We start from the raw sequence: 10,331 nt of genomic DNA on the forward strand, positions 1-10,331 counted from the left end.
GAAACATCAACACGTACACAAAATGGGTGTAGCGGAGATGAGGATGCTTCGTTGGATGTGTGGGCACACGAGAAAGGATAAGATTAGGAATGAGGATATCCGGGGTAAAGTAGGAGTAGCCGAAATTGAAGGAAAGATGAGAGAAAATCGGTTACGGTGGTTTGGACATGTGCAAAGAAGGCCTACTGACGCTCCGATTAGAAGATGCGACTATGGGACAGAGGTTCAGGGCCGAAGGGGTAGAGGAAGACCTAGGAAAACTTTGGAAGAGACTCTAAGAAAAGACTTAGAGTACTTGGATCTAACGAATGACATGACACAGGATCGAGCACAATGGCGTTCTAAGATTCATATAGCCGATCCCACTCAGTGACTTGGATTTTCCAAGTCTCCAACCAAGAAGTTTTCCTCACTCGGGAAATTAAGGGAACACTACCCCAACCTACATGCTCCACTCAGAAAGCTTCAACATACAAGCTTCAACAAAAGAAAATTCAAAGAACTTAGCGAAGAAGGCTTTGGTGTATTTAACACAATACGTTGAAATGAAGGAAAGCTTATTTATTGATATCCCCGATAAGCTACAAATATGTACATATACATGAGTCAAAATAAACACACAAGAGGGAGCCTTCACAAAGGTTGCTTAGGAGAAGTCTCAGCAGTCGGTAGAGCCCCAGAAAGAGAAGGCACCGGAGGGGGATCATTTGGAGCCTCAGTACTGGACAGAACCCTAGAAGGAGGAGGCATCAGAGGTTGATCATTTGGAGCTTCATTACGCGGTACAGCCCCAGAAGACGAAGGCAATAAATGCCTTTGGAACAAACCCACAAATCTCTGATGATCAAGTAAAACCTGACCATCAGTTTCCTTCATCTGGTCAAGCTTCCTCTTCATGTTTGTAGCATAGTCATGTGCGAGCCGGTGCAACTGTTTATTCTCATGCTTGAGCCCTCTAATCTCCTGTTTGAGACTCATCACTTCAGCCGCCAATGATTCAACTTGTCGGGTTCGAGCAAATAGGCGTTGGGCCATATTAGACACAGAACCTGCACACTGAACACTGAGAGCCAGCGAATCCTTAACAGCTAACTCATCAGACCGTTTGGAAAGTAGTCTGTTATCTTTGGGAGTGAGAAGGTTCCTGGCCACCACCGCAGCGGTCATATCATTCTTCATCACGGAATCCCCAACGGTAAGAGGACCAGTTGGGGAGACGAAGGATGGGCGCCATATGTTGTCTGGAGAAGGCGGGGCTGCCTCTTCAACAAGGTTCAAGTCAAAACGACGGTCGGAGGGGCCAGACATTTTCAAAGGTGTTGAAGAGAGAAGAGGTCGGACAAATCAAGATCTTAGAAGTGCAAGAATGAAGCTTCTACTGGTGGAGATTCAAGTGTGCTTTGGAACTTAATGCCAGCCTCTATAAAAATCTGCACTCGACGGAGCTTCAGAAATCAAAGAGGCGCCTGCTCAGAAATCGAAGAGGCGTTTGCTTTCTCAAAAGTTTGGCTGCTTAGAGATCACGAGGGTTGATCTCAGAAATCGAAAAGCCGTTTGCTTTCTCAAAAATTGGGCTGCTCAAAGACCACGAAGGCCGATCTCAGAAATCGAAGAGGCGCTCGCTTTCTCAAAAGCTGGGCTCCCTAGAGACCACGAGGGCCGATCTCAGAAATCGAAGAGGCACCTACTTTTCCAGCCTTGTCAGCACCTGTCACACGCACACTCAGCTTTGCGGAAATTATGGGCATTCTGTCAAAGACTTCTGGGGAAGTAGAAAACACATGAATCTTACTGTTCAATCACCCACTTCCCACACGCAACAATAGCTCATGGGTACCACAGATAACTTTGCCAAAGTTCTCTGCCAAAGTTGAGCACGTGAAGCTTGCAGCTCCCACTACATCGCTCTGACCAAGAAGGGTAAAAGAATAGCAAAGAAACAGCACTAACAAAGTTTAGACCCATAAATTTTGAAGGTCTAGCTACCATATTATTACCCACAAGGGTAAAGGAACAGTACCACTGCTGGATAATTGGAAAGTCCATGTATGTCAACCTCTGTGCTTCGTGGCAAGGTAGACTAGCAAACATGCCCAACCTTTACTCACATTCGAGAAAACACTCCCCATAAGATTGCTTGCTCCAAAATCGAAGAGGCACCGTCCTCCGAATCTAAAGAGCCAGACTCCCAACATGACTACTTTCTTAAAAATCGAAGATAGGGTAAAGGAACAGTACCATTGCTGGATAATTGGAAAGTCCCTGTGTGTCAACCTCTGTGCTTCGTGGCAAGGTAGACTAGCAAACATGCCCAACCTTTACTCACATTCGAGAAAACACTCCCAACAAGATTGCTTGCTCCAAAATCGAAGAGGCACCGCCCTCCGAATCTCGAGAGCCACTCTCCCAACATGATTACTTTCTCAAAAATCGAAGAGACACTGCTCCCCGAATCTCGAGAGCCAGACCCCCAGCATGATTGCTTTCTCAAAAATCGGTGAGGCACCGTTCTCCGAATCAATCGAAGAGGCGCTCGCTTTCTCAAAAGCTGGGCTGCTCAGAGACCACGAGGGCTGATCTCAGAAATCGAAGAGGCACCTACTTTTCTAGCCTTGTCAGCACCTGTCACACGCACACTCAGCTTTGCAGAAATTATGGGCATTCTGTCGAAGACTTCTGGTGAAGTAGAAAGCACATGAATCTTACTGTTCAATCACCCACTTCCCACACGCAACAATAACTCATGGGTACCACAGATCACTTTGCCAAAGTTCTCTGCCAAAGTTGAGCACGTGAAGCTTGCAGCTCCCACTACATCGCTCTGACCAAGAAAGGTAAAAGAATAGCAAAGAAACAGCACTAACAAAGTTTAGACCCATAAATTTTGAAGGTCTAGCTACCATATTATTACCCACAAGGGTAAAGGAACAGTACCATTGCTGGATAATTGGAAAGTCCCTGTGTGTCAACCTCTGTGCTTCGTGGCAAGGTAGACTAGCAAACATGCCCAACCTTTACTCACATTCGAGAAAACAGTCCCAACAAGATTGCTTGCTCCAAAATCGAAGAGGCACCGTCCTCCGAATCTCGAGAGCCAGACTCCCAACATGACTACTTTCTCAAAATCGAAGAGAGGGTAAAGGAACAGTACCATTGCTGGATAATTGGAAAGTCCCTGTGTGTCAACCTTTGTGCTTCGTGGCAAGGTAGACTAGCAAACATGTCCAACCTTTACTCACATTCGAGACAACACTCCCAACAAGATTGCTTGCTCCAAAATCGAAGAGGCACCGCCTTCCGAATCTCGAGAGCCAGACTCCCAACATGATTACTTCCTCAAAAATCGAAGAGACACTGCTCTCCGAATCTCGAGAGTCAGACCCCCAGCATGATTGCTTTCTCAAAAATCGAAGAGGCATCGTTCTCCGAATCTCGAGAGCCAGATACCACAGACCACTTTTTCAAAGTGCTCTGACAGAGTTAAAACATGTGAAACTGGCAGCTCCCACTACCGTGCTATGACCAAGCAGGGTAAAGGAATAGCATTACTACTTGTTGTTAAGGAGACTCCTATATATGTCGACCTCCATCCCCAACGGACAGGCAGACCTGCAAAAATGCTCAACCCTTCATCATATCTGAGAGGGCACTCCCAACAAAGCCTTTCGAAATATTCAGCTTTCTTTCCCCCCGATAATACCTCTGCAAACAAGCTATACTAGAGCAAGAATATCTCATATCATCAGAGTTAAAAGCAAGAGTATCCCATATCATGCTTTTTCCCTGTTTTTTCTTTTGGCCTTGTTTTTACCTGCAAGACAAGGAGAAAGAGAGCAATCAGTCAGCACTTGGAATCAAGCTTCCAGCCAGGAACTGACTGCCTGGAACCCCTTACCTGATTACTTACCTGGCATTGCTCTCGAGTACTCATCTTCATCATCTTATGTTTCCAGGGAAGATTCCGCATCTGCTTGAGGAACAGATAGGGCAAGTGCGAAGGATACAAGGAAGCATGTGGAGACAAGCGTAACAGCACACGTGCCGATACATCCATTACTCTGTCAAAAGCAAAAGTATCCCATATCAGCAGGGTTGAACGTACTCTAGATTTGATGGACTTGTTTTGACCCTCAAATTCTTCAGTCGGCCTTATACTCTGGAGGAAACCAGAAAACCCTCCAGCTCAGTTCAAGAATAAGCCTGTGGAAAGTTACTTCTTCAAAAGCAAAAGTATCTCATATCATCTCTTCTCATTTTTCTTCTCTTTATCCTTCATGCTGCTGCAAGATGGGGAGAAGGTGAACAATCAGTCGGAGCTCTGATTGCTTACCTTGTCTGTCACCTCTTTCAGCAGACCCCCTAGCTCGGCGACTTGGGGGACTCCTACTACATGGTTTGTATCGCGCTTGACCAAGCCTGAAACTATAAGTAAGCTTCAAGTGAAATTGATACATTACCTTGTGCATCTCCACCAGTTAAAGATACCACCCCTGGATGGAGGAAGAGTACTTCCAGAGAAGATGCCACATCTACCTATGAGACAGATAAGGCAAGTCAAGACAACACCACACTCCGATACTTAGAAGTTTCGTGATTACGAGATCATTCTCCCACAATATTTCCTAATGTCATTTGTACTAAATCATTCACTCGTACTCACTAAAGGAGAGCTTGAACCTATGTACTTGTGTAAACCCTTCACAATTAATGAGAACTCTTCTATTCCGTGGACGTAGCCAATCTGGGTGAACCACGTACATCTTGTGTTTGCTTTCCTATCTCTATCCATTTATATACTTATCCACACTAATGACCGGAGCAATCTAGCGAAGATCACAAAAAGCGACCGTTTTCGTTACCTAGGATCTATCTTGCAAGAGAACGGAGAATTAGATGGAGATCTCAACCATAGAATACGAGCTGGATGGAAAGAGTGCATCCGGCGTGTTGTGTGACCGTCGTAGGCCACTGAAGCTCAAGGGAAAATTTTATAGGACGGCAATAAGGCCAGCGATGTTGTATGGCAGAGAATGTTGGGTGGTGAAGCATCAACACGTACACAAAATGGGTGTAGCGGAGATGAGGATGCTTCGTGGGATGTGTGGGCACACGAGAAAGGATAAGATTGGGAATGAGGATATCCGAGGTAAAGTAGGAGTAGCCGAAATTGTAGGAAAGATGAGAGAAATCGGCTCTGGTGATTTGGACATGTGCAAAGAAGGCCGACTGACGCTCCGGTTCGAAGATGTGACTACGGGACAGAGGTTCAGGGCCGAAGGGGTAGAGGAAGACCTAGGAAAACTTTGGAAGAGACTCTAAGAAAAGACTTAGAGTACTTGGATCTAACGGAGGGCATGACACAAAATCGAGCGCAATGGCGTTCTAGGATTCATATAGCCGACCCCACTTAGTGGGAAAAGGCTTTGTTGTTGTTGTTGTTGTTGTACCGTGTTGTTTCGCGATGTGACAATGGCTCTTTCTTTCAAATATGATACATCAAGAAAATTTGTTTCAAAATCTGTGTACATCGCTAAAACCATATTTTCGATGGGATCATCATCAAAATTAATAAGAAAGTCTTTTGAAATTTCAACCCAAGAACTTTCTTCATCAATTGACAATATAGAATTAGCAACATTACCGTTTCCAATTTGTAATATCCAATTTGCAAAATCAGCTAACTCTTGTTTTTCCTGCTCATTCAAACTAGTTTTTGAAAGCCTCATGTTTTCTTTGAGAAAAAAAACATTAGATAAGCCCAAAGATAAGAACTTGTCAATGAAGCTTCAACAATGTCAGCCCTAGTTCCATTTGGAACAACATGCAAGATTTGTCTAAAATCACCTCCAAAGAGAATTGGCTTTCCTCCAAATGGCAAATCATCAAAACCTGGTTTAGACCTTTTAAGAACATCATGAAGAGATCTATCTAAAGTTTCAAAACATTGTTTATGATTCATTGGTGCTTCATCCCAAACAATAAGAGCTGCATTACTAATTAATTGTGCTAGATGAGTTCCTTTTTTTATTTCACAAAGTGAACAATCCATAATGCTGATAGGGATTTTAAATCGAGAGTGTGCAGTTCTTCCACCAGGAAGCAAAAGGGAGGCAATTCCAGACGAAGCAACTGCCAAAACAATACGGTTCTCTGATCTAATCTTAGCTATGATAGTGGTCCACAAAAAAGTCTTACCAGTTCCACCATGTCCATGAACAAAAAATAGACCAGGCTTGTTGCCATCAATAACCTCTATAACACTATCATAAACTATTTTTTGCTCTTGATTCAACTGTGTCATCAATAGTGAATGCTGTTTTTTCAGTGATTCAGTGTCATAGTTTAACTCCTCTCTTAAACTTCTATTCTTAAGTCTATCCATCAAATCTTTGTTTGGAACTGGGAGGTGATGTTTAGACAGAGAACTATTTGAAACTACAAACAACTTTTCTAACTTATACAAAAGAGAATTTCTAAGTTCATCCTCATACTTAGACATATCCTGCAAGCCAAAAGCATTAACCATCTTTGTCAAGATGTCATCACACATCATTTTCCAATGTGCCTCAAACAAAGTTGCCGGATCAGTAACATCACAAAACAAAACTAATGTAACAAACAACTGTCGCAATTGATATGATGATGCAGTGAGCACCGCTTCTAACATTGCGTTGTTCCACTCCTTATCATCTCTCAACAGACCTAGTGAGTTGCATGCAGCTTGAAATGTGGGTTGAAGAACACCTTTAATTGTTCTTAAATCATCAAAACAAAAGCCACCTTTTTTATAATTAAGCAATAATCTCAAATAGTATAATTCACCAGTAGCAGGGTGAACATACGCAACTCTACCTAGACATCTACCACTTTTCCTTCGAGTCCACTCTTTATTTTCACCATTCCAAACATATTTCGAAGGAAATTCAACATAAGATAACTGGCATGCATCAAGATATTGAGCATTCATTTCAAACCATTTTGTTAACATTATGCTTTCAAGATTAGGTTGATTAACAACATAGTTTAAATTATCATCCTCTTGAAAGACAACATTTTGGTCAGAAGGAAGATGGACACACAATCTTTGAACAGCTGATTCTCTAAAGTGAATATGAAATTGTAACAATCTCCAAACTGCTTCATAAGGGCATAAATATCTGCAATTTAGATAAGCCACAATTTCATCAAACTCTTGATCCTCAAAAACAGCTCTGGCACTATCAACACCCTTGGTTATATACTTGAAAAGGTATTTAATAAGCATTGATTGACAACATGATTCAACATTTATATGTGCTTGATACTTTAATAACAATTCACGATTGTAAGGAACAACAAACGCATTATTAAGCTTCACTCCATGTTTTACAACAAAACAATTTTCCATTTCTCTACGCTTGTATTTCACAAAACCATCAGATTCAAAAGTAGTTTCATTTGAAAAATGTTTTGGGAATCTCTTTAAACATTTTTTTTTCTTTCATGTAAGGGGATTTTCCGCATGGACCATGAATCATGTACAGTGCAACAACATCATACCCATCTTTGTCAAATTCTTGGTTAGGAATTTCAGCCGAAATGATTGAATCCACATCAGAAGGAGAATGACACTTATACTCTTTACTGACCCAAACCAAGATGTGGCAATGCGGGAAACCTCTTTTTTGAAATTCAACTGTGTAAATCACTGTTTTGAGAAATATAAGATAAGAAAAAATCAAAACAGAACGCCTGATGTTTATGCTTAGAAGAGAAAACAAACAAATAATCTTGAGAATTGAGAAAAGACAATAACTAACCAGATTCAACTTTGCCAAAAGGTTTTCTTGATTTTATATACTTAACCATATGGTCAAGTTTTGCTTTGAAAATTCTAGATACGATTTCTGGTCTGTCTTCAACCCTACAACCAGGTCCTTCACGTAGATCTTTGATAATTTCAGGCCACTTAGCATTGCATGTAAAGGTGATAAATAAATCAGGATTTCCTAAGTGACGGCATATAGCCATAGCATCCTGATAATTATTTATCATGTATCTAGCACTGCCAGTAAATGAAGTTGGCAAGATAATCCTCTTACCAATGTCGGAACCACTTGCATTTCCTTTTCTCAACGCCTCATGAATTCCCTTAAGACGCTCAGTTCTCAAGGAATTTTGATTTGTCCTAATGAAATCAAGTCTATCTTCTTCAAGTGTGGCATATGCATCTACTAAATATTGTTGAAATAATCTGCCACCCTTTAACAGGGTGCTATCCTGTCCTAGTCTATCCTGAATTTAGTAACCCACAAATGCTCTCATAAACACTCCGCCAGTCTTGGGTTTTTTCCCTTTGAAATCTGGATTCCAAGGGAGACCTTTACTGTATCCATCTTCACCATATGGCAAAAGAAGAGGATATTGAAGGGCCATATATTTTGGATGCAACTTCCTTTGCAGACCAGTTGCCCTGTGTTCAACAATAATATCTCTTTCGGTATGAAATTGACCGATATCCCCAACTATTAACCCTCATATCCCATCACATGTTGGCAGATTATATTGCGCATCATGGTTGCTCGGTGTGCCGTGTAAACACAAGCGCAAAGAACTTGTTAACTGTTCATTAATCCTACCCCTTGCGACTCTAAATAACTAAACCAACTCATTACACTCATCTAACATTTTAATGAGCCCACTAACAATTTGTTCGTCAACCTTCGAAGATTCTTTTGAATGAGGAAAACAACTCATACGATTGTTGATTTCATTTTGAGTGTCATAAATGTAGAGCTGTGCAAATTTAGGGCTCTCACCTTCAGGAGGCAACAAAGAACCCATTAAATGATGCACTTGACCATTAATCTTAAAAACGTAAGGACCTTGACCCTTGTTTATCGATACATCAACTTTAGCCCCCATTGAAGTGAATGCCATCATTGAATTATACAACCTAACATTTGTTTTGAAATGCGAACTTTCTTGAGAATTTGTTGAATTTAGCAGATGTTCCAAATAAGCACGAGTGGGCTTAACAGGTGGGAATTTAACTTTTTGACTCATACAACATGCAGTGAACTGTGGCCTTCTAATAGAAGAAACGTTTGTTTTTAACCGCTCTGTAGACCAAAACAAAGCACCACAATATTGACATTGAGAATTGTTGGAAATATGCCCTGAAAGTCAATCTTTGGAAGAAACCTTTCAGGACAATGAATGTGTGTATAGATGACTCTTATACATCAAAAGGCAAAGATGCTAATTAGGACTATCTCAATAAACGATATATGTCCTAAATAGTGAATCCATGGACAATGGATCGATGTAAGAAGTAATCTAATGATGTTAGACTACAGAGACCTTTTTCACATAACCATCATGTCCAAAAAGGTTCCTGGTCATATGATTGTCAGAGGGATACTGACAATGCAAAGATCAGTACATACTGTGTCCCCTTCAATTGGAAGGATGGAAAGTCTCATCCCATTCGTGTAATGACACTAAGACAGGTATGTAGGTGCTCATTAAGGGAATGAGTTCACTGAACACAATCGAACAAGAGTACTTGCATGGAGGTCTACTCACATGTCAAGCAAGTAACTCTAATGGTTGGAATAATGTAAGTAGTCCTTTGACCTGAGGCATCATAGTTGTCTTGTGGTTAGGTCCTTGATCTTTGATTATGTCAAAGTCACTCCATCCACGGGTGTCCACGGCATAGTTGGGGTTAAGCCACTTAGCCATGGAGGCAAGTGAATGCGCAACAAGGGATCTCTAATCCTCGTTATGAGAGGTTGAATACTCTAAGATATGATTGGGGAATCTTCGGCCGAAGTATCGAGCGTAATAAAGGAAAGCGTTCCTATACGACTCAATTGAATCATATAACATGGAATAATCACATTAGGGGTTTGACATAATATATCCATACCCTAATAATGTGATTGAGAGTATTGTAATAGAGAAGGATCGAATTACATTGTAATTCCAACTGAATAGGTTCTCCGAACAAATTCTACATTAGCTTGGGTAGCCATGATATATGGTTAGATGTCACTCATGGCTTGTGAATTCTTCTAGATGATTAAAATAAGTAGTCGTCAAAGAAGAAGGAGAATTAAAAGTAAGTTTTAATTCACTAAGTGATTGGATTAAACATAATCAATTGGATTGGTGCCAATCACCTCACTGCCTTGCTAATTAGAACCTAAAATGATTGTACACCAATACACTCTTGTAGTGAGACAACTATTGGATGATGGAAATAACTAATTGGATTAATTAAGTGTTGTGATTAATTAGAAAGTCTAAAGAAATCATAAAAGCGATAAAAGATCGTTTTGGACTTA

Source organism: Malus sylvestris, chromosome 10, assembly GCF_916048215.2.
Source record: "Malus sylvestris chromosome 10, drMalSylv7.2, whole genome shotgun sequence".
In the NCBI taxonomy this organism is placed as follows: Eukaryota; Viridiplantae; Streptophyta; class Magnoliopsida; order Rosales; family Rosaceae; genus Malus; species Malus sylvestris.